This window comes from Scophthalmus maximus, chromosome 9, assembly GCF_022379125.1.
Source record: "Scophthalmus maximus strain ysfricsl-2021 chromosome 9, ASM2237912v1, whole genome shotgun sequence".
NCBI lineage: Eukaryota > Metazoa > Chordata > Actinopteri > Pleuronectiformes > Scophthalmidae > Scophthalmus > Scophthalmus maximus.
In genome coordinates, this window is record NC_061523.1 from 18,693,755 (window position 1) to 18,707,808 (window position 14,054).

At 41.8% G+C, this 14,054-nt stretch overlaps 1 long non-coding RNA gene across 3 annotated transcripts in view; it reads left to right on the forward strand.

The window, feature by feature from the left end:
- Positions 1 to 242: 242 nt before the first annotated feature.
- The window catches only part of LOC118319310, a 128,532-nt gene continuing 114,720 nt past the window's right edge, over positions 243 to 14,054 (forward strand). For 2 of the 3 annotated variants that reach the window (XR_004795946.2, XR_004795947.2), the window contains exon 1: positions 253 to 376. This is a non-coding gene — a long non-coding RNA (uncharacterized LOC118319310). Of the gene's footprint in view, positions 377 to 14,054 lie in introns of all 3 variants that reach the window. The other variant, XR_007031450.1, reaches the window with a different exon arrangement.

The following is a 14,054-nucleotide window of genomic DNA, read 5'->3' on the forward strand; positions in this document are numbered from 1 at the left end:
CACCGCAGTAGTTTGGCGCTTCGGTAGAATTTACCGTGGTGATTTATTTATATGAAGTGAACCAGCGTCATCGGACTGAAAACTTTTTCTCGGGAGTTAAACCGTGAAGTTACCTCGATAACCGCAAATCCTGCGGCGTGGTTCAGGTCCCAGGTGCCGCGTCGGCTAATTAGCATCTTCCACCCCGAGCTCAGCGGCCGCAACTGTCCCCTGGTGTTTGTTTGTGAACCCATCATGGAGGAAACAGAGGAACGGCTTTCATTTGTATCGTCCCGCGCCCATCTCGTGACACTACGGGAGCCGACTGGATCCAAGACCGACTGTTTCTCATCAGGCAGCATCACGGGTCACCTCAGCGCCGCCTCACGTCACACAGGTAAGACGAATCCGCTGCGTCATGCACCGGTTGCACGTGTTCAATTGTTGCAGTTCTGTCGGTTGTTGGCCTCTACTGCTCATCGGTTTGTTGTTTTGAGCCAGTTAGTTTTAAGTTGGATATTCGTCGGATATTCACTCCAGGCCCAAAAATTATGGTTTTCTCTCAATAGCTTCCATGTCACGTGACCAGTGACTCCAAACCAGCTTCAAATTGTAGTATTGGACTGGACTCATAAGACCCAGCTTCTTTTACTGTATTTAAGCGCTGCCTGTACTTTATATGAATATTAATATGGTAATATTCAGATTTTCTTAAAATAGCTTCCATGTCATGTGACGCAGTGACTCCAAACCAGCATCAAATTGTAGTATTAGACTGGACCAATAAGACACATCTTCTTTTACTGTATTTGAGTGCTGTCTCTAATTTATATGAATATTAATACGGAAAAAATATGGGTTTCTTTCAATAGCTTGACCATGTTTTTTGTGGTTGTTGTCGTGGTTGACCTCATTTGCTTTGTTGCTGCATTTCCTGTCTGGATTCTTAATATTTGCAAGTTCAAGTCAAATCATCTGCTGGAGTGCTGGCATGACTTTGACCTGCTGCACTGGATTGTTGTGAATAGATGAGTTGAGAGACTATTTTGAATGTTTAATTTCCCTCATTGTTGAATCGCTTTACTTTTTGTGCTCACCCACTCATCCATCCGTTGTTTCACTTTTTAAAAAACACACAATGAATTGTAATGAAATAAATAATAGGCTGTCACCGGTGAAAAGTAATGCCTACAGACTTCTGACCTGTATTAATCATGAGGTCAACTCAAACACTCACACATTGAATGAGGCAATATCTTATGCTTGTCTGCTTTGTTGTAACTCAAGCTCTTTAATGCTGCTTCATATCTGAGTTAATTGAAAGCTGTTTTTTTCTTGTTTGTTTTCAATATTGCATCTTGAGCTGATATGCATCTACAGGCAGGTGGAGTTGGACAAGATTAGTTGTTTGGTCCATAGAATGCTGATCGTGTTTTCAAAACCCCAAGATGAAGTTTTGTTTTGTCCACGCACCAAAGATATTTAGTTTTTCTGTCACAGAAGAAAAAAAAGAAAACAGAAAATATTCACATTTAATAAGCTGAAATTAGAGAATTTTGAAAATTAGAAATTTTTCCATAAAAACTACTTGAACCGATGAATCGATTATCAAAATAGTTGGCGCTTCATTTAGTAGTTAATTGATAAACTGTAGCAGCTCTAAATTCAGAGTGAACTAGAAGCATTGTGGTAGTCAACAGTGTGGCAGTGGTTTGGTGGTTTGGCTATGAAAAGATATTTCCCAAAGAAAAGTTATCTTAAATTTGTCTTCCAACGGTTGGTACTTTTGGAGGCAATACGGCAAATTTATTGAACCCCCTTTAAAAAAGGGGAACATCCTAAGAAACGCTTCAAGAGTCCATAGGCTGGTTCGAGTTCCATGCAGGGACGCAGGAAAAGTGTGTAACATGGTCGGCTTCAAACGATTATTGTGCAAGTGGAACAAAAAGCTGTTTCTATGCAGATGAGCAGCGCTGAAGATTGTGCAAAGATTAATTACAGCCTTGGATTGTCGAACATCGGTTATATGACATTTTGATTGAAAACTGAAAAGGATTCTGTCAACAGATGAAAGTGAAGCTGCTCTGAGTGATTTACATTTTGGACACGTGCTGCCAGTGTCTTTAAAATTAGTCAGCCCAGCATGTGTTGAAATGGCGGGTCAAGTAGCAAAGATGGGAAAAAAGGGAGAGCAATATTCAATACAGTGTGGATGATGTATAAAAGTTATTATGCTTGTTTTAAAGAGCATGGCTGTACCATGAGGTGACGGGGCAAGAATTGTGTGTTAAATTGGCCAAATCTTCCAGCAAATGGTGTGGCCACGGAGGGCAGCTGTTAGGAGTCCAGTGAGGCCGCTTACAAAGGCCAGCTGTCATAGAGAGGTTCGCTGAGAAGAGAGAAAATCAATGGCCATAATTGCTCAATAACAGTCTGACGATGGAGGTGCGGGGCGAGTGGACGTGGGTCACAGCAGACATGAATTCGCTCTCAGTGCATCAGTGCAGTTTGCATTGTTCCTATTTTACAAGTTGAGTTCAACACAACATCCAGCGCTCAATCAAAAGGTGGGTTCGCAGTTTTTCAAGTCTGCCCGAGGGCTCTTTCACACCTATCTTGATTGGTCTGGACCCTTTGGACTTTTCTGTTTAGTCCAGACCAAATGTAGGCGGTGGAGACGGTTAGTGGCGGTTCGATCTCTGCTCCCCCCCAGTCCGCATGCCGATGTGTCCCTGGGGAAGACACTTAACCCTAAATTGCCTCTGACAGCTCTTATGAATGGGACAGAAAAAGCACAGTAAATATCAGCGCTGTATGAATGTGTGTGGGTGAATGTGACTTGCACTGTAAAGCACTGTGAGTGGTGAATAAGACTAGAAAGGAGTTATATATATATATATATATATATATACACAGTCCATTCACCAAATTAACTGGTGTGAAAGGAGTCTCGGACCAGGGTCTGGACCAACTAACCAAAAATTCTATTTGACCAAAAGGGTGGTCTCTCGGTCCAGATCAGACTGAAACATGGTTTGGTTCGTTTGCAGTGTTTTTAGATAGTTTGGACTGTCGGACCATTTGCAGGAAGTTGAGACAGCATTAGACAATAGAAGAAGAAAGTGAAGTGGAAGAGAAGCAAAAATGAGGAAAGTTCGCCTCAGACGAAATAACTGATGGACGGTACTAATAGTCACTTGTTTTCCGAACCATTGACTACGTCTATTTTTATTTAAGTCTATGGTATGAACACTGACACTGGTTTTGCCTGCTGCAAACACTCTTTCTCTACATACTATCCTTTCACTTCAGCTGCAACGGTTAGTCGCCTGACAGAGAAATAATTTGCAACTCATATGATCATCGGTTTACGATTTAGTCATTTTTCATCCAAAAACAATGTGTATTTTCAGGTTCCTGCTTCATAAATCTGAAAACATGACCTTGGGCTCTGGGAAATTCTGTGCCCTTTTCACTATTTTATAGATTGAAAAACTATTCAATAATGAAATAGTTGTTATTTGCAGCACAAATATACATAGAAAGGACAGCTGTGAATTTTGTCCCCCATCTCGGTCCACATTAAGACTGGCTTGCATTTAGCCACCATGAACAGGAGGAATGGCGACAACAAGCAAAGCCAGTTTTAAATGTTCATTTGGGCACCGGACCGTTTTAAGACCTGTCCTTTAAACTGGAACCAAACTGAATGTGGTTTCCCTTTTCATTACGTGGAAAGTTACTTTTACTTTGTTGCCGCAGCTTGTGTTAATTTTTCACAGCCGTCTGTGCCACCAGTCACACTGATTTACTCTGGAGCCAGAAGAACTGGTATCCTAGCAACAGAAGCAGATATCCGTACTTTGTTTGTTCTGTCACACAATGCATGCATGTTTGTGTGTGTGTGTGTGTGCGTGTTTTATTATGGCGTTCGAAAGAGTGTTTATGCATTTCGACAATGAGTGTGTGCATGTGTGTATGCACACATGAGAGAGTGTGTGTGTTTGTGAGATTTTCTATAGAAACTTGCTGTTCAAATGCAAACCGACACCTCACTCCTGCATGTAATGGCTCTGGATTTATCGGCATCTGGGAGAAAGCTGTTTACATAGTGTCCTCCTCTGTTACCAATGGCCATGATAATGGTGTCAGACAAGGCTTAGTGAGCCCATTCCTCTGCCTCACCTCCCTTGATAATGTTTACACACTAAGTTTAAAATGTGCTCCGGTGCCTGCATGCCGATGCCGATCCAGTCGTATATCAAACCTGCCCTCGGTGAGGTCATTGCTGGATGGATGCCTCTAAAGAAAATCTCAACATTACCAGTGCAGACGATTTGAATCCACTGAGCAAGAATCTCTAAATCTAATTTACAACAACTGGATCTAATAAAGTTTGGAAGAATGGATGGAGGGAATCCAACAGTCACTGTGGGGAATGCAGTGGGCTTTTCATTGGGACTAATTTAATTACACATCTACCACTTGGATCTTCTATAAATATCTCAGAACTACCATCATGTTTCAAAAGCTCCCTCAAACATGATTCAAATGTGAAAGTGTTAATATTCAACTTCATAGGAGATTTTGAAAATACTTGCAGCTTGGGGATTTTTACACAATGATGTTGATGTAAATGTCTAACAAAGCAGACCACTTACAAATGTAATTCCTCTCATGTCAGATCACCTGCTACAGAACAGTCATTGTTATGAAACTGCTCCACTGAACCTTGATCATCACTGTATGTGGTAATGTAACAGACATGAGTCACTTGATGCAAGACATTGAACATTATGATGATGAAACTATGACTATAAAGTTAAAGAAACACGTACACTTGAGGCATTATTCAGAAATGGAGACAAAGAAAATGTCCACCATGTGACTGTATGAATCTGTTACGTTACCATTCCACAGCTAGTTGGTGCACAGTCACGACCATAGGGGGAAAAAATCTGTAACAGAACTTAAACCACATGAGAAAAGAATCACAGAAGTCTGTTCTCTCAAGACAAATTACAAAATTGATGGTGCTGTAAATACCTTAAACAAACAAATTTTACGACCCTGTTAAGAACAAAGGCAGAAGTTGCATGACATTGTCGTACAGCCAATAGTCCTCACAGGAAAAAGTTTGGGTTGGACGGATGTGACTGGAGAGCTGGTAGTCGGAGCAAACCAACCGTAAGAAAAACCATTCAGAGTCTGTTTCTTGGCTGTAAAGACTGGGAGTCATGGTGGAACTTGGTCAGTGACTAAAATACATTTTATTGCCCTTTGTGAGATCCACTGTGTTGGTGTGAATGCGTCTGACTCAGGCAATCTCCTGCTACGTGTGTCATATGTGAAAGGTAAACTCGGGCAAATGTCCGGACCCAATTTGCTTTTAACAGCAGGTCCATGTTTCTGTTCACTGCCACTGCTGAGGGATAAATATAGCTCATTTGAAGTATCTTTTTTGCTAATGCTAACATTACCAGCAGCTACGTTTGAGTCGGTCAGCCAGTGTTCTGCTTTTAAACTTTGTGCGATACAACTGCTATCTCAGTTGAGGAAGTCAACAAACAAACTAAAGTATTCCCTGTTTCAATGGGGTCAACTTGCTGATAGTGGCGTCAGAAGATGGTTATATGTCATTCTAGATTTACAAGAAATTGGACTTTGGCTAGGTTATTAATGGGAAACACTAGGGCTTCTATTTGTTAACCATATGCTTGCAAAACATTAATACTTCACTAACTGTGACAACACCTGAAGATACTGTGAAGCTGTTTCACACTTGTTCAAATATTCATCTCCTGTAGCCAAGTAATATAGACTTTGATGAAGGATCAACAGGGCAACACAATCGACACAAAGACACAGAGATGAAAGTTGCCGGATCCTCAAACTGAGCTGTGTTCCTCCTGTTAAAGCTGATCTTCCAGATAAAGATGTTAGCACAGCTGGAAACACCGCTAGCAGACAACTCTGCTCACTTAGACCAATCATCGGTTTCTATCTTCAGTGCCAGGCGACTCCAACTCCCTGTCCCCAACACCGAGTTTGTCCTCATAATTGAAACTGTGCGAAGAAGTGTGATTTCTGATAAGGTTAATCTTCACCGTGATTAAGCCCCTATAATCTCACAGATAGTGGGGATTCACATGTTTGATGCCTAAGATAACAGGCTCTGTACAGATTGAAGCTCATGGATTTTTGTTATCCAGAAGCAGCCGCACATACGCACACACACACACACACACACACACACACTTACAAACATCCACGGTTAGCACACTTAAAATGTAGCGGGGCACACCTATTAGGATTGCTAACATCTGTTCTTGTTAAATTGCAAATAAGTTTTATTGATCTGGTGCTGGGGCCACATTCCTTTGCAATTTGCTGCTGCTGCAGGAGGAAAATCACAGGGTGTGGGCTTTTAAAGAGGATCACTAGTTCAGGTAGCTAATGCCCATGGTCTCCTTTTTTTCTCCTTAAATCTACCAGGAGGGGGATTCGAAGGGAATTCAAATGAAAACGGACTCCTCTGCCTCCTCTTTAGTCCGGTCAGCGAGGACTGTGATCTTTGTGTGATTTAAGACAGATTGTGCAAGGGGCCAAATTGGCTGCAGATGGGTAAGTGGGGTATGCTGCATCATAACCTCACAGTTTGCATGTATAGATTATGTGGGGTAAGACTGTTATAAATTACGCATGGCAGCTTTCTCTTACTCTGACCTGGCAACCCCAACTAGACTGGTGTAATGGGATAGCCTGGGGATCTGATGGTTTCAATTAAGGGACGCTGGCCTGGTGATATCATCCGTCTAACTCAGGGTTCACACCTGATTTCTAAACAGGGCTGCTTCGTTCGTTTGAGTGTTTGGCATTGCAGTTAGGAAAAGGGGCGAATTATTCTACCAACTAGTTCTTATTTCATGTCCTAAGTTTTTGCATCAATACTTAAAACAATAATTCATGTCAAACTGAAATCCCATTGTGTGTATGAGTTTGTTAGTTAGAGTTGAAATGGTTTGTGGATTAATTGAGTCATTTATATAGCTCAAAATCTTGAAAGGGCTTCCCCTGTCTTCCTATGTAAATTTATTTTGTTTAATATAATTACAAACTGAATATTGCGTGATTTCGGACTGTTGATTCAGCACTAAATGCCGTCTTATGCCCCTTCTTATTAATAATGGGGAAAAAAAGTTGTTTGGTTAAGAGATGATTCTTTAATACAGATTTAAAATAATTTATTTTACCATTTAGTGCTGCTGTGATCTCATTGAGCTGTTAAGTTCTACTCCGAGAGCAGTGGATAGCACGACCTCAACCATTCCTGAGTCGGTCTCAGCTGTCAATCATGACGTTTCACCCAGCATCAAATAACTGTTTAAAACTTAACAAAGTTTTTATCAAACCGATTTATGACCCAAACCATCTTTGGCTGGAAAAAAAAAGGTCCGACTTCCAACTGCTACTATGTTTATGACCTAAACTGCAGCCAGCCACCAGGGGGAGACCCAGATGTTTTGGCCTCACTTTTGGTAGAGAATATGTCATCCATCTTTAAACACTAAGGATATATATAGATTTACTAGGACTAAATTAATTTGAATTTCAGCTTGACAAAAAAAAAAATATTCAGGATATAAGTTAATCTTTGTTGCTTTTTCATCACACCCCAGATAAAGATGACTGGAGCAACATGGGCCTCATTTTGACAAACGGTGGATATTATCAAGGAGTATGGGAAGTGAGCCAGACGACCCGTGTTCCAAGTGTGAACTGGGCGCTGACGATAAATCAGTGGACCCGCCTGCCCAGTTGGGGTGTGATTGTGCCAGGAAACAGTTGTTTCCTTAAAGTATCCTCGATCTGATGCAGAGAGAACAAACTGTCTCTGCTGCCAACAGCTCACTTCAGAACACGGCAGCAGTTTATCACTGGGATTTAGTCAAAAAGAAAATATTTGCTGGAAAGTGATGAAAAGGTTACTTTGAAAGGTTGACACACAGCCGAGGGGAAACTGCCGAGCAAAGTTTTCGCAGGTTATTGCCGTTTGTATAGCAGCGTTTGCTTTGATGAATTTTTTATTTTTAATTCAATACAGCTTGTTTACTTTTCCACACTATACTTCTCCCCAACTACTTGAACTTTAATTGACACCTGAAAAGAATGGGATGAACGGGTAGCAATACCTCCCGTTATTCACTTAATGCCTGCAAACGCACCTCGGCTGAAAATTCATTATGTAGCCGTGAAAGACAATCTTATGAGAAGGGTGTATATCCAAAGCAAACGTTTACAGCCGAGAGCTGCATGATCTCGAGTGGAAGCGTTCTCTGTAAGATCGAGGCGTCAGGTTAAAATTGTATCACTTACACAAATTGCTTCCACTGCCAAGACGTGATGGCTCTGAGCAAACACCTCTTCGCACAGCTGAGGTCTGCTGTCTCATCATGGGAGACATGCAAGCTGTCGGGTGTGTGTGCGCAGCAGTTAAGAAGGAAAAGGCACACTCTTAACATTCAAGGAAATGTTGTTTCACCAGGGTAGATGTGTTTTGTTATGCTTTAGCACAAGTACTGGAAGAAGAGGGGGCGGGGGGGTGTTCAGTCTACCTACGTTAAAGGAGTGAACCAGAATCCCCAAAGCGCTGGTGTTGTCATATTTTATGTTTGGCATTGATTTGTTGGAATGGGAAGACAAAACTTTAGCGTGTTTATCGTGTTCTGTGGCTGTACTATACTGTAGAGGCCGAAATATTCCCGCATAGCAGTCAATGAAACAATGTGCAGGCGGCCAAGAGCCGTTCATTCTCAACCGCTGGGGTAACTCGGTCTGTACAGAAACAACACAGGTTGTCGGGGAGGTTTAGCAGACAAGGGCGGACCACACAGATGATCAGAAACTTGAGTAATGTTAGATTAGTTTCTTGATCAAAGCAGGGATGGGACTAATGTAGTAAGGAAATCCTCCACCGCTCATTGCCAAGCTGATGTATGATGCCCCATAATGCATGCATGATGCATGTTGGTATATCTGGATGCTTGAGTGCATGTATGAAACACATTTGACTGATGGGACAGCTGGCCCCGGCGGTATGCGACGCGTCATTAACGGCAAACATCACAGAACTTTAAGTCAGAATATGTCACGTCGATTTCTCTGCGAATCCAGGGCCGGGAGTTTGTGATTACTGCAACACGGAGGAATGTGCGGACACGTCCTCAACCTCCCCTTGTCCACAGTCGGTAAATGAAAAGAAAACAAAGCTGCAGAAGTTTTGTCGCCATGCACTTACATGCTTGTTTAAATTCACTTTTTACACAATTCTTTGTACACAATTGCACCTCTTGTCTGGCTGAAGAAAGTTTCCAAATCTCCCAGAGTAAGTAAAGTGTTCCCGGTGGAACTGCAATGCTGTAACATTTAAAGAAATCAAGATTAAGATTTTGTCCTGCACACACGTGCAGCAAGATTTTAACTATCTGAACAAGAAGTTAACTGAAGCTCTGAACTGATCCTGTTGATTATTTTCCAAAGAACGAGTAGCTGTTCTGTTGCGTGACCATTTTGATCGATGGACACCAAACACGGTTTTTACAAATCTAAATGACATGCCAGCCGATCGCAGTCAACGTTGAGAAAGTGATCAGTGCTTGATTAGATGTATAGATCTCCGCTCTGCACCAGATTAGACGCGTTCGATCACCCGCGCCGAGGGTTAACTGTTACCACAGAGTGAATTACCTTGGACAACAGGGATGACGGGCAGGAATGAGATAACTGCCTGAGATCCTTCGCTGAATCAACGTTTACCCACTTCTGCCAATGTGCCGCTGATGTATCCATCGGAGCTGCTGTCAGATTTATTTAATACTCATTTTCTGTCAAAATTGTTGTGATTTTTTCTCCCCAAGTGCCTCACAGACAACTCTGACACAGAACTCTCACTGTTGCTGTCATTTGTCAAGAAGACACTGCAAACTAATATCTGGTAGAGAAAAAAAACAAAAACACATTGTGATGCCCCTGGCTGGAAAGATTTACACACTATAATTTACTGCAACTCTGGGATTTATTTTTAGTTACTTGTAGTTCTTGTTGTCACACTGGCAGTTGAGAGAAACGTCCAATTCGAACATGACAGCTCTGAGCTAACACCCTCTCTCTCCCGATGACATTCAAAGGCCCACAATTAACAAGCTGCTTACTTAAGTCGTAAAAAAAAAGTGACTTAAGGTGAGATCATGCCCCTTATTTATCCAATGAAACAGATTTTTTTTTTCATGTGTCAAATAACATTATCTGTGTGGGTGTGCTTTAACGGATATGGAATTGAGCAGATGATAAAATTTCACATTAAGGTAACAATATAAATCTGAATATTCAAATTGAAGTAACAATTACTAACATATTCTCCCACTATTGATTATAATCAATTATTTTCTAGATTAATTGATTTGCTGTTTTTCTTTGTATAATGTCAGAAAATAACTCGGATTCAGACGCGTTGTTCAAAACTCAGATATAATTATTTAACAATAATATAAAACAGGAAAAACTGCAAATCCTCATTCAGCAAAAATCTGAACAAGCAAACGTAGCACTTCGCTCAATTGATCGAATATCTCCTAATTGTTTCTGCTCCATGTCAAAAGGAATAAAGGGATAAAGTCCCTCACGACGTGTTTTTTTGAAAATGCACTCTATTCTGTGTATATTATGACTTGGAGTGTATATTATGACTTGGAGTGTATTAGAGTGTATAGACACGAGAGATAGCAGGAAAACCGTAGAGAAACTCAACACCTCTAAGCCGATTGTGTGAAAACTCCTGATCTTGCAGTCCTCAGGACCTTTCCCAGACCTCATCAGCCGCGACACACACACAGCATGACAACTGCTCTTCTTCAAACGGCCCACGTGTCGCCTATAAGGAGAGGACGCTCACCTCATCTGAGCGATTTAGACCGGGCTGCACAAGGAGAATTGGACTGGAGAAAAACGCTCGTTTTTTCTCTCAGTTTGGGGTTGAGTCACTGCAGTTTATGGGGGAAATAAATAAATAAATAAAGCCCTGTGGTGGCGTCTTTTTATGGGTGTCCACTAGGGTGCCATTTGATTTGTTCCTATCTTGGCCCTGCACAGGTGGGTGGTGGAACAGATTTCTTTCTCTGCTTTCCCTCTGGGGGATCTTTAGCTGCCCAGAGTTTGATATGGCAGAGCCCCAGTCCAATAATCACAGCTCAGACCAAAATGGGGTGTGCAAGCCTTCACAGCAGCGTCTAGGGATTTGGGGAAAATTTGTCTCAAGGGAGGGGAGGGGGTGGGGGGGGGGGGCGACTGATGAGTATCATTTCATAGCCAGATATGTGGAACAGGATCAAACGGGAGGGTTTTTTGCCGAGCAGTGATTTTCACAGTAGTGTGTCTCAGTGCTTTTGTCTTCGCTTTTTCTTATCTCTTCTTCAAACTCTTAGTCTCTGGGATCCCTCCTTCAATCGCCCCGTTCTCATCTGAGTTATTGTTCCCTTTCTTTTCACTCCCATTTTCTGTGAGAGGCGGCAGCGTGGGGCTTTCAGCCTGGATCCTCCTGCTGAGGGCTCGTCCATGGGCATCAAATCAGCTTTACTCAATTTTGCTGACGGCTCACTCTGAACTGTCAACAGTTGCTTTTCTTTTCATCCACCACCATGCGCAGTAATTACTCCCGTCATCACCCTCACTATTATCATCCTCATCACCATCGCTCTTACCATCATCTTCAATCATCCGTCCTGTTTTGACCATTCAATCTTTTTTACAGAACCTTTTCCACAATCATTTCCCCAGTATTACAGGCGGACTCTGTAAATAACTACACAGAGAGAAGCAGGATGGAGAAACGCATTTTTCACATTTCTATTCACTACTCCGGAGCGAAATGACAGCAAAATAGCGGGTTGTGTGCAAATTGCAGTTTTCACATGTCTGGCCAAACGCCTTGTAATGACTCCACATTCAACACGGGCTGCACCTGTAGAATCTGTCCACAGGTTTCAAAGCAGCAGTCGCGACCGCGAGAGGTGACATCACTTGGCGGTGGTGATAAAATGGCATCTGCCTTTTGTTTAGTGCTGCACTCGGCGGGCAAGAGATAACAACTCTGCAGTTTGTTGTTGCCTCTGGTATTTTCTCACCCATTTACAGCCTGACTGACGTGCTTGAGCAGCAAACTACGAGACATTAGTTGCTATTTTTAAGACAGAGGCTCAGCCGCAGCTGAAATGGTGCATAATTGCACAGCGGGAGTTTTATACACCAAAGAGAGGAGCAGGGGATTGATCAGAGACGTTCTTCACATAGTGACTCTCTGTTGTGCACTGCTGAGAGATATAATATTTGTTTTTATATGCCAATAGTGCATAGCGGCAGCTAACAACTTTTCATTATCAATTAATCTGTCAATTCATTTTTTAGGGGATAATCTGCAATTGTTTGGTTGCTGGGCTTGGGTCCGGCCCCTCTGTGATGATCAAAGGTTAAGCGGTATAACGGATGGACGGTTGAATGGATAGCGTTATTGTTTGGTCTATAATATATCTATAAATTGGGTCACCCCGTCGGCCTAGGGGCTTTAAGTCTGACCTTTGTCATGTGTCATTATCCGTTTCACTCTCTCCTTGCTCTCTATCTGTTCAACATAAAGTGCCATCAAATGATGACAAAATTAAATACCAAAACATAACTGTGATGCAAGTTACAGGTTCCCATGCACGGTATATTTTGAAATATCTCGTTCTGAACCAATCAACTGTTGATTGCAATTAAATGTGCAGCAAATCCTCACATTCGCCAATCCGATAATTTGTTGTTCATGCTCGACGACATGGCTGAAAAGATTAATCGATCATCACATTTATTGCCAATTAATTCAGTAATAGTGCATCTCTAAAGTGAAGTATGAACCTTGTGTTTGGTAACAGGCACATCAAAGTTCACTTATTGTTTTTTATGACACTTTCAATTTTCATCAGTGGTTTAAGGTTTATTAAATATCTTATATTCTATATCATTTATTATATAGATGGTCATGTTAGATTATGATATAACTACCTTATAAAACAATTTGCAATTGATCATATTTTCATAAATATTTGATAACTTTGTGATTTTTTTAATTGCTTAGGCCATGTCTATATAACATTTATACGTATTTACCACTGTATTATACACCTAAAACCAATGCTGTGTAATACAATAGTTGTGCAATAGATCCTACCTTCATGCATATTCAAGCCATATCACCATAGAAACAAGCATAGATCTGTAATCACTTCTACGACGATAAGAGGCTACGAAAAGACTAAACAAACATTTTCCTATTTAGTTCCACATGCTCACAGGAATGATCAAAACAGTTTATTTATGTGAATGAACAAGATGAAGAAGTGAGCCGCCTCCGTGTTCTCTGTTGTCCAACAAAGACCCAGCGAGAGAGAGAGAGGGAGGGGGGGCAACAGGCTGAAGAGTAACCAGGGAACTGCACAGCGACTCGGTGCTCTCTGCAGAGGTAGCCATTTCCTCACTTGGAAGATAAAGGGATGATGGCTCATGTGATATGGCAGAGGGAGTCATTTTCTCCACAGTGGGAACAGGCTCTCGCTGCAGAGATACCAGCAGTAACCTGTGTGAATAATACCCCGCTGCCCTCCCGTCTTCATTAGCTGATCTATATCCGTGCCGGACCATCATTTGCATTTAAATCGGGACATGTCAGGGATGAATGGTGGGGGCTTTTATAAATATTGCAGCGGTGTGATGCTATGTCTGTTTACTGTGGATGCCGATATAAAACAACCCCTTTTACGCACAGGAGTGCACGCCGCAGCTTTTTACGAGCTGCACCGCTTGTGTCTGTGATTGAGGATGTGTAAGACAATAAACTTTTACAGCACAGGAATAATGGCTGGCTGTTTTCACCAATATGACATCTCTCCAAAGGGAACTGGAGAGTAAACTTTGCCTGGGGGATAAACCTGCAGTGAACATTGTCCTGGCTTTGTGGTTATTTGCTGCAAAATCCAGACATGAAT